This window comes from Anas platyrhynchos, chromosome 4 (assembly GCF_047663525.1).
Source record: "Anas platyrhynchos isolate ZD024472 breed Pekin duck chromosome 4, IASCAAS_PekinDuck_T2T, whole genome shotgun sequence".
NCBI classification, from domain to species: Eukaryota; Metazoa; Chordata; class Aves; order Anseriformes; family Anatidae; genus Anas; species Anas platyrhynchos.
In genome coordinates this window covers 62,306,680-62,324,147 of record NC_092590.1, presented here as the reverse complement: position 1 = coordinate 62,324,147, position 17,468 = coordinate 62,306,680, and the positions used below count along the sequence as shown (strand labels likewise).

Genomic DNA, 17,468 nt, shown 5'->3' with positions numbered 1-17,468 from the left:
TTTACTAACTTTTTGAAAAGCTTAGAAACTCTTGTTTTTGATCAGGAAGCTATTACTATTTTAAATATGGATAATAACAAATTGTAACATTAACAATCTGTTGCTTACAGACTGTGGTGAAGAGAAAGAAAAACATAATTTCATAGGGACTATCATCTTGGTTTTGTTTGTTTTTCTTTGAAGGCTATCTGTACTGAATTACAATAACAAATCACAGAATTTTCCCCATAGACAGGGCTCCAGGAGATGTATATTTTTACTCATTGGGAAATCCCATAGACTTCAGTTAGTTTTAGGTTATATCTATGTAATATATAAGCAACAATATTCTCTGATTTTATTCTTCTGGATATTCAATACTAAAATATCACGAGTTCTATATTAGTTATATGTCCTCTCAAGCTGAATGTCAATTCCTTTCTCTATTAAGCCATAGAGCTAATGATCTAGGAGGAAAGCACAATAAAAATAAATCAAACAAAATTCACTATCCCCAACCTGTACATTTCTTATATTGTAAAATAGTTATTCAATAAATTTTCCGGTCAGGTTCTGTTCCTTTAAAAAAAAAAAAAAAGTAACATTTTGTTTCCTCTTTGAAATTTTTCATTATTGCATTAAATCCTCCCCTTTTAAGGCTCTGACGTATTTCTCTTCCCTCGTTCTCACCTTTGATTTCTATATTCTCCTTTCATTTATTCACATTTATTTTTGTATTTTTTTCCAAAAATTTCTTCTTTTTTTCTCAAGTGATAAAACATAGTCAACTAAAACACAATATTTCAGGGATCAGTGTGATCCCAGGATGAAGACTTTCAACCATATTCTTTTACAGACGCAAAAGAAATAATCCTAATAGAATACAAACAATCACAATATAACGGCAGAAGTTATTAATAAATAGTATCAGGGAAACTACTAAAATGGAGAATTTATTTGGCCCACATTTTTGCAGTAGTTTAGGTTTCCTCACGTTCTTGAGTTCTCCACTCTAGAAGAGAGGCCATATATTCCACCACTGAATGTGCCAACCCATGTGCAGAAAGGCACCCAGAAAAAAATGGTGTCAGCCATAACCAGTCTTTTGTTTTGTCCTCACACAAGGAAAGAAGCCAGCATCTCTTCTAAAAAAATGAAAGGACCAGAGATCACCATTTCGAGTTTTGGGTGTCCATTCTGTCTGTTCTGCAGGTGAGTGACAGAAGAATTTTTCAGCTTGTTTCCTAATATATAAACTTGCTTACTAATATTAATTGATTGATTACTGACTTCCAAGATTACCTCCTTAAAAAAAAGGGTGGAGGGGAGGGGGAGACAGAATTTTCCTATGATTTCCCATGATAGTTCTCTAAGTCAGAAGAAACACGTAGTAACTCCATGTAAAGCAGTAAGGCCAATAAACTACGTAAAAAGGAACAGAAAGTGATTAATTAAATGTTTCCTTTAAAATGCAACAGATTCAAACAACAGTGCAATTTACAGAGTTCAGTTCTTCTGGAAATCATTCAATCGAAAAAAGAAAAATCCATACCTCTAGACATTTGAAAATTAAATCAATCTTAACAAAGATATAAAATTCAGTTAATATAAGACACCTCATTGTATTCTGATTACTTCCTAAATTCATAGTGAAGTGTAATTTCTCTCTCTCACTTCGTATTTTGAGTATTTAAAAATAAATATTTCTGTGACAGGCCCTTATTTCTGTTGCATAGTGTATTACAGGAAGTGTAATGGCAATGCCTACATTGACACTACAAGCAAATTTTAAAAGCTGTTCAAAGGAAAGGAATTTTTCATCACTGCCATATCCAGGTTACAAAAGAAAACACCATCCTTTACATGAACCAATGAAATGGCAGTGGATGGCTTATAATATCCAAGCATTGCACTGATTTATTGTCTTGTCTTAATTTCCTCTTTCATTTTGGGCATTGCAATGGATCATGGTACTCACTTAGCAAAACATATACATTTGCACAAACGTTCTTGTGATTCTTCAATAACTTGTATAAAATATATAAATATACATATATATGTATATGTCAACATTGTTTGAAAGCTTTCACATCTAAACACTGCGTCTTCTGCTGGCTGCATATTCTTCTCCACAAATATTTGAAGCAGAACCTTTAACTTTTGCCTGAAATTCAGGCACTACTGCCCTGTGGGTTTAACGAACCATTAATTATGGGAAAGCATTAGCATATCAGTAGCTAAACTCCAATACAGAGCACTCCCAAACTAACAACAAAACACACAAAACTACAATGTTAGGCTGATCTGCCACTCCACAAAATAAGGGGTGTATATCTTGCAGCATGATGCTGCAGCAGGTATGTCAAAGCATGGTGTTCCTCAGTGGATATGTTGAAGAAGATCATGTCCATGGACTTACTGCCTCCCCTTCTGAACCCTTGGTGATTATCTGTGCAAGCCTAAGTTTTTCTCTTCTAAGTAAGCATAGAAGAGAAACCTGTGCTGAAGCACTGTAGAAGGTATCTTCTCTGTGGAAGCACAAATCCTCAGGGAGTTCTGAACATATCTGAACATATCTGAGTGCAGATATGCCAAAATTAGCAGGATCTACTAGAAGAAACATATTTTGGAGTCCTTACATAATTTTTCCAGAAACAATCCCAATTAATTATTGGCTACTCTAACCATTTTAAATAGAATGATTTACATAAGAAATGCAGTGAACATAAAATAGATGCCTGAAATAACACAGTGTATTACATAGAAGTAAATTTTGATTGCTGTGTACTCATACAGTACCTGAAATTTTTCCCTGCTTCTTGGAAGCAGAAACAAATGCTCCAAGATATTATTTATAAAGCTTAGAACTGAACTTTAATAATTTCAAAGTTGACTAAAAGAAGATAAGACCTGCCATTTCAAAACAAACAATAATCTACCCAATTTAACACATCATAATGCTTCAGGATAACATGCAGGATGCTATGAATAGAACATACAAGGAATAAACTGTTCTGAAATTCTAAAAATAGACAAATAATAATGTGGTTTATTTATTAAGGTATAATTTTTTAATTTAATTTAATTAATTTTAATTAATTTAAGGTATATAATTTTATGTGGTTTCAAAGGTCTCCAAAATTATTTGGCATTATCATACTTCTCTTACGTACATTGGTAACATAGTTTAATTCCAGTAAAATCTTATCTTTTAACTACAGTCTGTCAGTCTAATTAACACAGTAAAAATGGGAAGTATATGTTTTTCCTTTAATAGTTTTAAATTTTAAATTTATTAATAACAGCTTTTGTTTTAGTTCTTACAATAAGTTTTCATTGTCATTTATAAACTCTTCCTCTTTTCAACTTCTTCTCAGTTTTGCACATGACAGCAGAGAAATAAGAATGCCTATCTGATCCCAAATACATTGAAGTAATTTATCTTTCCACTATATTTTGGTTTTAACATCTTCTTGGAAACATCAGTCTTCTCAGCCTTTTCTCAAAGATAAAGGCTCTCTTTATACTTTGATTTCCATTTCTCTTCTATGCAGACATTCTTTATCTGCTATTGTCTAATGTAGAATGGATCTGACCAAAAAGGAACACACTTTTCAAGGTGAGGATATATCATTATTTGCTAATTGACTTGAATTTTACTGTTTTGTTAAATGATTACATCTGCCCAGTGCTATATATATATATATATATATATATATATATACAAAAAAAAAAAAACAACTTTAATTGGCTAGTAATAATAGTTCATCAGAAACTATTTGAGGTTTTCCCTAAAAGTGGCTGAAAAGGGAAACGGCTGCTGAGCTAGAAATAGAAACAAAATTTGGAGGTATTAATTAGCTGTCCTTCTTTCTGTACTCTTATTTCCAGAGGGAAATGTCAGTCAGCCAGAAGAGAAAGAAACTGTCAAATAAACACAGAAAGGGCACCTACGTGCAGGTTAGCTGAACTTGTACTCTTCAATTTCTTGTTGATGCCAGATCTGAGCTTATTAGGCAAACTATCTGGCTGATTATGAATTTAATCCTCCTACTATCTAGCCAGTAAGAAATCTATTCACAGGCAATAATCTTCAGTTTCCTACACAAAAAAGTTTATATCTCAGAGTTAAAGAAAAAAGCTGTGGCAATTTGGGGAACCACCAGGAGTAATTAATTTCCACAGATCCATTTCAGAACGATTAAAATATTTTTTATTGGGTAAAATAATTCACATTTATTGAATGTAAAACCTCCTGCATAGGCTGCTACAGATAAACACACAATACTGTGCAATTTTCATAAAATGCTTAGAAAAGTGAGACTAATATATGAAATCGCTTTGTTCATCTCTGCAGCTACTAAAGAGCACAATATCACACCAGCAGAATACTTACGTTACCAAAATCGCAGGAAAATTTTCTCTAGGTAGAAGAACTATGCAGAGTGTAATTACCCAAGATGAAATTTGTCAGACTTCATATATCATCTTTAATATTTATACTAAGTGTCCTAGATCTTTAATGACTGTAAGTGGATATAGGCTGAGGGAAAAAAAAAAAAAGAAAAAAAAAAAATCAACACCTGTACAGGCAAGCTAACATTTCATTGGTTTGTAATCAAGGGAGAAAATATGATATCCAAGCTTTTGAATATTTGGTCTCATCCTTAGAAGTAAATTACACTGAAGCAATATTGTGGCTGTAGACATCTAAAGTTGATTTCCTCATTTTAGTAGTCTGGTTCTAGGCTATGGAATGGGATTTTACTACTTTTTATTTTTTTTCTTTGTTTTCACCTTCTAACTCTCACTTGCTCCTAGAAGCTTTTGTTCTTACTTTGATCTAAATCAAAGGACTGCTGCCATTACTGCTCTGAAAACAAGAGCCAAAAAGAATCCCATAAGACAACCGTTACCAACTCCCTCCCATGACATAACAGCTACAGGTGGTTTCATTTTTTCTATAAAAGTAATTGACATAGCATGTTATACAATTATGCCTAAAATAGCTAGTATGCAAGTGGATTGTAAATTAAACAGAATGGCCATGGGAGTAACTGCAGCATTTTAATTTATAAAGCGTTAGCAAAGCACTAGAGAGAGACTCTCTCTTTCCTAAACAAGGTTAAATCACATTTAGTAATAGTAGGTAATCAAATTCTGGTTTGTTTTACTGCAAAGCCCACTGGCTTGCTTAGTAAACTAAATTATCTCTAAATTGTATGACTATGTCCTCAGCCAACAGACCTGTTTTTCTTTTTATGTTCACTTGATGTTGCAGCAGCAGCAATTGCCACTACCAAGTTTGTAAGCATAAATGTATGTCCATACTGGAGAACTGCAGTATAATGTAGCTACTTATGGCCAGTTGGAACCAATTGCTTTATTACCTGTAATGCAGCAGTGTTATTGCAAGGCTCCGACTGGGTTAACACACCCAACAGAGAATCAGTAAAGGAAAACTTACCCCACAAAAAGCTTGCTATATATATTGGTTCTAAAATTAAATGATTGTTGCTTTGTCGGTCATTGGAATCCCTGAATGGGAATGCAAACAACATTTATAAAAACGTTCAAGCCTGAGGCAAGTCTCATCTTCAGTTCCCAATATTATCTGAATACCTCTTTGAACTTCCTTTCTCTTAACTTAATTTCCTTACTAACCTTACAAGTTACCTTACGTCCTTTCCCAGCATATAATAAAATGGTGGTTTTTTGTTGTTGTTGTTGTTGTTGTTTGTTTGCTTTCCTGCACAACCCTTCTCCTCAGTCTTTGCACATTTGGAAAGAACATATTAAAAGCAGTATCTCGCCTGCATATTTTCTTCTTTCACTAATACTTTTGCAATTACACACTGGGTCAGATGACACCTTTTCCAACCATTTTACTTCTGCAAACAGGACCTACTGGGAGGCCTCAGATCAAGCTGGTAGAAATGATAGGACAGAGTAGCAGCTTTCACAGCTCCACATTCAGTCATTTTCTGTTAGGCAAATTAGGAATATATCTACTTATGCTTGTCCATACACCTAAAAAGCTACATTTTTATGGTCTGTGGAGCTGTTAGATGACTTCAGATGAGTTCCTATACAAAGTTACAGGCATTTTCTGCTGTAATGATTAAGAAAACAAATGATCCATGTATTTTAGTTTCAAAACTTAATATTCTTGTAATCAACAGGAATATTCATCACCCAAACCTCAAAACCGTCTATAATTTTAAAATCCTGAAGCTATCTTATGCAACACCTTTACTTCAAAACTGGTGTGGCTGGCCCCTTATAGTTCAAGGTGTGGTCAGGAACTAAACTAAGAAAAAAAAATTATTAAAGATGATGATATGTATGTCATTACAGTGAAGCTCTTATCTTGTGATGAACCTGTCTTTCTCTGATTTAAAATATAGGTAAAGTAAATGTTCTGTTTCTCTTATTGGCTTTTAGAAAGGTGAAGTACTATATTTTCCCATAGCAACAGGAAGGTATTATAAAAGTCTGAAGAGGCTGACATATTTCTACATTTAATGTACTTGTTAAAAGATAAGTGAATCTGTCCTGTAAAGATGAGATGAAAAAAAAAAAAAAAAAAGAAAAAAAAAAACTATATTATACAACTGCAGCACTTTCGAGAAATTTAAATCAAACAGCCTACAGTCACAATCTTGTTCCCTAGGTGTGTATAAGACTTGGATTATGTATGTGTAGATTTGACTACACACACATACATCTGTAACATGCGATAACCATTCAGAATGATGCAATATTCAGAATTAGTCTATGGTACTTACTTATCCATTATTGTCTGTCTGATTTATTAACAGCTTCTGAAACACGTCTATTATTTTTTTTCTTCAGCCAGTGACAAAACATCATTTAGGTGCATCAGCCCATGAGGCCATACTTTGAGTGTTGTGTTCAGTTCTGGAGCCCCAGTACAAGAGAGACATGGGAATACTGGACAGAGTCCAATGTAGGGCCACCAAGCACCTCTCCTATGAGGAGTGGCTGAAAGAGCTGGGACTGTTCAGCCTGAAGAAGAGGAAGCTCAGGGGGAATCTAATAAATATCAATAAATACCTGAAGGGAGTTTGCAGGGAAGATGAAACCAGGTTCTTTCTGTGGTGCCTCTTGTCCTGGTGCCCAAACAGGCACAAACTAGAAAACATCAGGTTCCCTCTGAACATCAGGAAGCATTTCTGTGCTGTGCAGGTGACTGAGCATGGCACAGGTTGTCAGAAAGATTGTGGAGTCTTCATCACTGGATATCTTCAGAAACTGCCTGGACATGGTTCTGGGCAGCCTGCTCTGGGTGTCCCTGCTTGAGCGGGGGGTTTGAACAAGATGGCCTCCAGAGGTCCCTTCCAGCCTCAGACATTCTGTAAAAATAAACCTGAAAGTAAACTTGTTAGGGCAAGTTCTTTTCTTGCTTTTAGCCACTAAAGGTCTTTTTTCTGTGTGCAGGTCCCTATGTAAAAGTGATTGTGTTTACTGCAGTGAAATAGTAGTGGTAACAAAGGGAAATGAACAAGAATATAGGGATAAAAGTGCATGTAAAACCTACACTGAAAAGAGCGGGGGTATTGCATTTTTGTTTGTTTTCTTTCTCATTCAGAACTTTCTCTCTATTAGGAATCTCAGAGCCTTTTGAATTCCCCCATCAGAAGTATGTGTTTTGGCATAGTACTAATGATTCAGGAAATGTACTTTTGCAGAAAATGTAAAGGTTTTGTGACTAGACTCCTGTTCATTCACAAAGAGAGAAGAAAAAAATCATTATGAAGAAGGAGTTGGAAGAAATAGCATTACGTGGTGGTGTTTTTAAGTTCCTAATGCAGTTTTTTCTCGGCTCCCACTTTTTCATACAGTGGTATTTGAGGATCCATGCAGCACAATGAAAAACGATCTGCATCAGCAGTTTTGCTGTTCTAGCACTCTGGAAAGCAGCAACAGTATAAAACCTTGAAGGAAACAATAAGTTTGTAATGTCTTGTTATCAATTAAGGAAAAGAAGGGTTTCAGCTCTTCCCTGAGGAAGCATTATGATGTCCAACAGACTGCATCATGAGCTTCTTGCACAAACTGAAACAAGGGAAACAAGAAAATACAGAATCACACTTTTCTGTACTTCCAACAAAACCTTAGACTTTTGATAGCACTTTTGATTGTGCTATGCCACTGCAGGGACTAGCTCTTTTCTTCTTCAGTAGTTTTTCAGGTTTTATCACAGCTTCTGTACTCCATGCTGACAATTTGGATAAGCAGATACTCCATTATGCACAGCAGGCTTATGGATCATGAGTTCATTTTCATGTGCTTGTTGACATGCAAATGGCTGTATCCCACTCTCATAAAGGAGACACTTGCAATGCCTTCCTCTCTGTTACACCAATAGATTTAAAACATGGATCAGAGATTGCTGAATACTTAAGCCATGTTCAACCATTTCTAAGGCCAAGAATATTTTTGCTGCCATTAATACTCTGGGATTCATTTCCCTCCAATATTCATGAGCAGACCAGGCTATGAATTTTAATTTCTCTAATCTCCTCAAAAGCAATTTCCCTAGCTTCCCAGTCATGCTGCTCTTTTCTGAACTCACTCCAATTAGGTGGAACAGTTATATAGAAAAAAAAATTAGTTAACTAGTTTTTAGGTGTAAATAAATTAGTCATGATCAAGATTGTCCAATGTGACTGCCAGCCATAGCCTTTACAATTCATTAATGTCCCCCTCTGACCAAAATAATATTAAATATTTAATAACATTTTGTCTTATTACTTAAAAGCAAATAAAACTCAGCAATCTACCTCCTAACATTACACGCCTATGTATACCCTAAGTTTTTAGGAACTTGTATTCCAATAGAGGTATCTTAAGAGTGTGCCAGAAATTCAGCAGCCTGCTGCAACTGATGTTTGTTTTCATAATGTTTCTTTTTGAACTTATTCTTAGAGATATTTCTTGGTAACAATGACAGTAACACACATTGTCTCTTACTGAAGCAGCTCTGAAACACACTGGAGAATAATTAGGCTCTCCCAAGACAGCCTAAGCAAGTTAAAACAGAAGATTGTTAAAACAGGAGAAAAATAATTTGACAAAAAGGAAAAAAAAGACATGGAGCCTTGAGGATGTGTCCTCAAGACACTTTGGAGACAGTAACTCATCTCCCTTTGTACTTGTCTCATGGTTGCAGTCCAAGACTAGTAATCCCCTGCAAGCTCAGGAGAAGACAAGCCAGACTCTAACAGTGTAACAACAGGTTTTGACCAACATTGCCTGCACGAGAATTTTGCAGTACAATGTCAAGATTTTCTGTACTACCAGATCTATGTGAAGAAAAGCAGTAGCCAAGTGTTCCTTACTGTGTAGGACTCAACACAGCCCATATGCAAGCATGTGGTAACAGATAAAGTTTTGTCCAGCTTTGTGTATTAATCCTTATTTACACTTTAACATATGTATAGAGGACATACCTATAGAATTTAAGGAAAATGTATTCCTTAAAAGTTTCTCATTTGGATCCTGGCTAGAGAAAGAAGTTAAATCTATATTGTAAGGTGAATTCACCAGCCAACTGGTGAATTCTTTTCATAATTTCAAGTCTACTACATGTTTTCTTCCTAATGAATTACACTGTCTAGCATACCAAAGTAGATATATATGATACCTGCTCAGAGATACAACCTAACAGAATGAAATGGCTGTCTCACTCCTTTGCTGATTGTTTTGTTTTGATTTTAATTGTTTTGGGGGAAAGGGAATGCAACTGCAGTAAAGGTTAAGCAATACTTGCTACATTATTTGTTGAACAGATGCTCCCATTTTGCAGACTGAGGGAATTTCTGATCCCCAAAGAAGCTTCTCAGAAATATTAATAAGTGAAGAGTCACAAAACATTTTATTATAGACGCAGAAAAATGTTAAAAATAAACAGTTTGAACAAATACGATATTTTTTCTCCCATCCCAAACCTCTGAACATGATATATTTAGGAAGACATTCTCTATGTATCGTAAAATTAAAAAACAAAAACAAACAAAAATACCTATCTAGATTTTTCTTAAAGATTTAATATTGTAAAGAATAAATTAATCAAAATATTTTCCTTTTTTTTTTTCTTTTTTTCTTTTCCCTTTTCCTTTTTTTTTTTTTTTTTTTCAAGTTTCAAAAAAAGATGCACTGACACAAAACTAAGGTGGTTTTATGGTCTTCAAGAATATGCATCAGCAACAGGCAAGTTTCAAAAAAGCCAGATTCAAAAGTTAAGGAATAGTTCCAACTACCTTAGCCTCTTTGGAACTGCCATACTCCAATGGAAACAAAATGAATATATACTAGGCACGTAGGAGTGGTGTTCAGCTGAAAAGCATTTTCAGGCTTTCTGGTAGTTAAATTAGCATTTGGCAAAGTTATGTCCTGTGCTGAGAAGCAGTAAAGGTGAGAAGTTCTGAGACACTATTTGACAGAAGGGGGAATTTCAGCCCCTTTGTGGGATAAGGAAAAGGGTTTTGGACACTCAGAGAATGAGACCAAGCAGCCAGACCCAACTGCACCCCTGTCCACAGTCTTAATGATTGGTTCAATGCTCTGGGCAATCCAGCTTTTCAGAAGAAAAAGAAGAAAAAGAAAGTATGAGCACTGAGTACACATGATAAATGCTTAATGTTCTGGGGGTAGCTGCAGCATTTTAAAATACACCAGAGCTATTTTGCAGAGAATAAAGAGACTGAAGCTGAATGCATGGTCCTAGGCATGGTCCTAGGTCCTAGCTTCAAAGAGCTGCACACTGCCCTTTGAAGCAGTTGGTGACCAGCGACTTTAGTCATTTAGTGCAGTACATTCTTTTTTAGTTCAAAAGTGACTCATACCAATTTTGAGTTAAACTTTCACCTTATCATTATTTTCATTTTGTGTCCTGAGCTATCAACTCCCAGCAGTAAAATAAATGTTGAGAATCATTTTTTTTTAGCTGAAATCATGACCTGATGTGCAAAAAGACACAAAACCAACAGTAAAAGAAATATTAACGCTAAGATTTTATGTATTTATTTATTTATTTTTAAAGGAGACTGTGTTAGTTTCTTTGTTCACATTTGAAGTTCTTCTGTTTATCCTTTTCTCACCTGTGCAAAACAAATAACATTGCTGTGCAAGTGTAGGAATTTTAACATAGAAACATTGATCTTAAAACATACATTGTGGCAATACGTAAATATATCACTAAATGTACTTCAGGAAATTCAGACACTGTACATTCAAAGGTCAAAGAAAAATGTCTAATGAAGAGTTTAGCAGCAATTTTTTCACCAAACAGATTTTCATGGAGTGTCAGTGTATGATGATCTGAGAAATATCCCGCACATGTTATGAATTATGATTGTTGCTATTCATTTATTAGTCGTTCCTGTGAAAACAGATGTGTTTTTAAAGTTTTTGTCAATGATTTTCTCCTGTTTTCTCATCTAAATGGTTTTGACACACATTCAACAAACACATTTCTCTGTTGCTCCAGAACTGCACAGTGGTATAAAGTATAGTGGTAACTATAAAAGAGTGGGGGAAAGAAGGGGAATTTCCAATGAGATGTCAGAAAGACAGTGACTGAAAAGTGCTAATGGGAGACAGGCAAAATGCGCAGGAAACTTACATAGGGATGAAAGGATCAGTGGCTGAGCACACTTTTGCTGCAGGGTAGCCTGTGTCAGCAGCAACATGAGCCAAGGACAAGAAAGTCAAAGGAGAGGGAAAGAAAGCCTCTGTGATGGCTAAGCAAAATGCTCTCTTTACCAGAATTCTGGCCCAAAGCATGCCTAAGGAAACTGAAGGCATCAAGACAGATAAAGAAATCCTGCCTTCTTACTCAGATGCAGAGAGATGCCATAAGACAGGAGAAACTAGGCTGGGTATCTTTTGCACACTAAGTTTTAATGGTCTGTATTAAACATTGTCCTCCACACAAAACTAATGATATTTCAGAAATGTTGAAAAATCAAGGTGATTTGCCTACATCTGTCTGCTCATTTTCACTGCATGGCATCTGATGATCTAAAGGGAAAGAGAAGCATCCTCTGGGGTGGTGCTCTGAGAAATGGTACGGCAGAGAGGAGGGAAGGGGGTCAGGCATCCAGCAGGGACAGCCACCAGGGGAAGCAGCTCTGTTTTCTGCAGGATATGGGCAAAGGAAAGCCCAAGAAAAAAAAAGAAAACCTTGCTCCTTTGTCTGGAGCAAGGTACCTGGACTCTCTTTGAAATGCAAAGGATTAAAAGCACCGGGAGGAGTAAAACCATAGCTTTGTTACAGCAACGTCAGGATTTCCTTCCAAACAGTGTAGCAGAACACCAGTTTTCCTTTAAAAAGATGCAGATTACTGGGGGAAAAGGCTACAAGTAGTTTCACAAATCATTGAAAATTAGATGCTGTTAGAGCATCATTTAAAACCTTACCAAATTTAGAACATACAAATATATATATTTTTTTTTTCAAATACTGATTCTAATCAGCCCCAGTAATCAATTAAGGTTTCAATAACTTAAAGTATCAGATTTTTTTTTTTTTTAACATAGTTTTTTTTGGTCTACTCAATTGTACTCTCCACAAAAACTTACCAGAATGACAGAATGGAAATATCAATCATCCATATATATGACTAGTTATGGCATGCATTTCATTGGTAAAATCAGTGATTTTGTTAGAAGATACAGGAATATTTATTTACTTTTACTTCTTTTTTATTATTTTTAAGGCCTACTTAGCTAAACCAGCCTCTCACCCCTGGACAAAATTTGTAATACTTTTATCTTAATAATACTGTACTAGAGTATTAGAATTTAGAAGTTAAAGCTTGAAAGTATTATCTTTAGAGAGGTGGAAGGAAAGACTATGCAAATTTTATTATTGCTTTAAAAAGAAAAGCAAACAAACAAACTGCAAAATGTAATATACTTAAGACTTAGAAAAAATCCCAAACTGTTAATGCATCTTTATTTTTGACCCTTTAGACTAGGTAACCTTTGTTGGCCCTTTGTATTTCTTTATCTTATTTAATTCTTATTTCTTATGCATTTCTGTAATCCCATACTTCAACCGAAACCATCCAGGATATTTATAAACAATAATTTATTTAATGGAGATACCAGTGGAATCACATACTAAAGATGCACCCTGACAGCAGTAAATATACACTTGGTATCCAAAGCCCACTTTTGGATGTTCAGGAAGAACATTTATAAAATTCGTACTCCTATGCTACAGTACATTAAAAATAAATAAACAAAAGCTTGTAAAAAAAAAAAAAAAAAAAAAAAAAGATTTAATATTGAATAACAATATCATAGCAAACAGACAAACCACTTAGCTGTTGCAGAAGCTAGGAAAAACTTGCCTTGAGTTGGACACTTAAAAATCTGTGGAAGATGACGCTGGATTCGGCCCTTAACATAATACTTTCAGTTCAAGCATGCAGTGTCAAAGGCTGAAGTGTTTCCCCTGCCCCTGGAGTGTAGCTGTCTGTGATCAAGGCCAGCTCCCTGGGAAGCAAGAGGTGTTTCAGAAGCTGCAATTGCCCATGAAGCTGTTTGAGAAAGAGCAGGAAGAAATTTCCCCCATTTCTCTCTTGAGCTGCATTTACTCTGAGGCTCTTGCTTTTGCTCCCTTCCTGGGCTATATTGCAGTCATAGAGGTTCTGGGCTCATACCCACCCCATTGCTCCACACTCTGAACCTGGCTTGCAGACTTCCCAGCTTGACATCCATCCTTCCCTCACAAGGAAACTTATCCTTGCTGCTGCCTGAGAGTACAGTGCACTTGCAGTATCTTCTGTGTTTATCAACACAGAAAAAAAATCATCTTACTACAATGGTAGCAAGAATACATAAAGTAGTAAGAAAACAAGGAGGAGACTGAATCCTAGAAAGAAGAGTAAAGTGATAACAGCAAAGAAACAACTTGAACCTGCCAAATAAGAGGGAAGATGCAGTGATCCAAAAGAGCAGTGATCCAAGGCTGGATAGATAGCAAGGCAACAGTGGTTCTGAGAAGAGATTTGGAGTATAAAACAGCAGCAAATCCAAAGAGGAGAGAGGTGTGGAATAGGAGAGCAGGAAAGACTGGGAGTTGTTCAAGGATGGTGAAAGGTGCAATGAGACTAAGGGCAAGAAGAAGAGAAAACAGTATGAGAACCACAGGAATACAGCATATTTAATAAAATAAATTTAATAAAATTGATAAATTTAATAAAAGTCCATTTCACAATAGCGTTATTTTTTACTACATAAAAAATATGCCATGAATGTTAGAAGAGATATCTAAACCATGCTCACTAACAATTATGCACACATAAAAGAAACAAAAAAATACTTGTGCTTCACTGGTGACTCATTTGTATGCACCATAACAGACAGGAGTTAATATATTTTTCTTTTTTGGAATGCTATCAAATTGCAGAATAAATAACAAAGAAGATTTATAGTGTTATTACAATGAAATATCTCAGGAATTTAGGCCCATAAAATATTATGCCACTTTCACGTCTGCCATCTTTTATCTGCTATTTACATTCTCCTTTAAAACTAATAGTAGCCTCCTTCATACAGATGTAATCATTGTAGCTGTGCCTCCAGCACTCCAAAAGAGTGACTTGCTACATCTGTTAACTCTCTATTCATTATAAATCGGTTTGCCACTCGGGAGGGAATATAAAGAAAGTACGAATCTTCTTCTGAAGTCAATGGAAGGGAGATCATTGTTATGGATGGCTGATCAGCTATTTCTTCCCTCCAACTGCCTCCACGGCCACTATATTTTCATCTGTTAGCAGATCATGTTCCACTCAAAGTTGTTTTGTTTTTCTGCTAACACATAAACCCACTCTGGTTTCCAATTCTCACATCTGTGGACACATTGGTCCGACCAGATGCCATTGCTGACACCGTCAACAGTTCTGCTTGTGCTTTGTTTAATTCAATTGTTCCATTAAGCTGTTTAGCAAAGATCCTTTACAAAACTGAACTGAAGGGAAGAAAAACAACAGAAGTGAGGCAGAAAGCCAGATTCAGAGATAAGAAAACCTTGCTTATAAGTTACCAGTTCCTGCTCTAGGCACCTAGCCCAACAACACTCCTAAATCAAATAATTAATTAGTCTAATTAAATTCCAGAGGTATATACGTGACCATATATAGAGCCAACAAGTCAATGATGTTTCTAGCAGTGCAGACCCTTGCATAAGGGTGAAACCTTTAGTTTTTATAAGAACCTTTATAAGGAGGGTCATCTCCACCCTCCCCATTTTCCTCCCTTTCACTCCAAATACCATGCTGCCATTTTTTGTCTTAATAAACTCTGACTTCAGAATGTGTCATTTGCCAATGCTCCTGATGCTCCCATAACATTAAGCAGATTTTTTCTTAAGATGCCTTTGCATCAAAGAATGGTTGAAAAAGATTAATCTGACTAAAAAGAAATCAAAAATCTGTTAGTTTTTCAGCCATATCTTATCTGTAACCACTATGATTTGTGTTCATAGCTCTGTGAACATAAAACACTAGTACAGAGCCTGAAATTTATACCTCATATAGCATTATCTCCATATGAAGTAGAATAAAGTAAGCTTTTTCTTTGCTTGGAAGCTGGAATGTCTTTTAAAAAGTTAAAGAATTCTAAGCAGATTTGTCCTGGTCTAGTGTATTTCAAATTAACAAGGCAAGCTAAGTAAAACCAAAGTGTGGTTTTACGTCTTACTCTGTACATCTTAATTTCTGGTAAGGTAATTATGATAATTGTGTCATAATATTATGCTGTTTCCATTCCACATATTCTGCTAGATAAGTACTGCAATTGCAAATTAGTTTTGATCAGCACCGCCACCTGCTAATAAGGAAAGCTACTTTTATACCTAGAAAGCTGTTGTGTTGAACACCGGTGCTGAGAATAGTACTTCTGCTCATAATCACCAAGATCAATGATAGGAAAAATAAGAACATTTATTATTTTTTCTTTTATTCTTACATGCAGAATATCTTCACGAAGTTACAGCCAATGGATTGTTTGAAGCACTGCTGTTTTGAGAATTAAATACAAATTAGGAAATCCTACCTTTGGGTTTGCAATTCTAACATGGGGGAGAAGCGGGGTGAATCAAGCAGTCAGTAAGAGATGGTTGAAGGCGGATAGAGAATACGAAGAGAAAAGAGGAAAAAATAAATGAAGTCCTAAGAACAAAGAGAAATGCAGCAACAGTATGAGCAATTGTCTGACTTCTGGCATGATTTGGACATTGCAAACTTGTAAGTAGCTTAAATAGAATATTAAAGTCAATTATCTCTTAATCAGTATAACGAGTATACTCAAGTTCAAGTATACTCACTCTAACAGTTACCACTCAATACAGCAATAAATAATGTTATATGAATGAGCCAAGAGCAATACACAGTCGAGGGAGATAGCAAAGGGCATACCATTCACAGAGAAAAAATGTTTGTGGCACTCATGAATGTAACAACTGGCACCACATCATGTCAAGTCAAAGTTATTCATACCGGAATAACTGAAAATCATGCTCATTTTCCAGGTATTATTCATAAAAATTACCAAGACAAACAGTATCAGTGTCAGGTGTTTATGATCCGATGTTTCTAGCTTTCAACCTATTTAGCTTATTCTTTCACTTTATTTCTGTTCTCCAAATTAATATGAAATATAACCCAAAATATGTTAAGAAAAATATGAAGAAATGTGAAGGAAAAAAACCTCTTTTCATCGTGTATTGTATTTTTGATTTTAATTATGCTTTTAAAATCTTTGTACATTTAAAATACAAAAGTAATAAATTTCTACTGATGGCAGACAGGACATCCATGTAAATGTCTTTAATGTTAAGATTTTAATGTTAAGATTTTATTGGTGAAGTAATACAAACCAGACGGATATGCTAGGTCAAGAACACTATCAGGTACACGGCTGACTGGTGCACAGAAACTCACATTACCTTAGTTCTGATGTAAACACTTAAATGCAAGTTTACATCATGCACTGTAAATCAGGTAGGTAGAGCGCACTGATGTCTATTCCTTTCCTGTGATTTCCTCAATTCAAAATGTTGAGCAGTAACAGCTAGAATAAGCAGATTTGCACTTACTTCAAAAAAAAAAAAAAAAAAAAGTAAATAATTAAAAAATTGCTGGGTGATGGAAGTCCTTCTACTTTGAGTGCTTTGTTTGGTTTAGGACTTTGATTTTTTTCAGACATTATGGACTTCAGTGCTTCTGATACTCAACCTTGTGATATTGCTGTAGTTTTAGTAGTAGAACTGCAGAGACAGGTGATACTAAGAGTGATTAATACGTACCCTATAAATCCCTCATCCCCACTGATTTACTACTATATTAATGAAATTATTGAGTGTGTTAACACTACTAGACCTAAAGGTTCACATACTGTTTTGTGGTTAGAGTATTTAATATTCATCATTCTACTGAGAATAAGAGTAA

General features: G+C 35.3%; 1 protein-coding gene across 7 annotated transcripts in view; it reads right to left on the bottom strand.

Annotated features, from left to right (window-relative positions):
• KCNIP4 (potassium voltage-gated channel interacting protein 4) overlaps positions 1–17,468 on the bottom strand; it is a 436,446-nt gene that overhangs the window by 113,641 nt on the left and 305,337 nt on the right. The window lies entirely within an intron of this gene.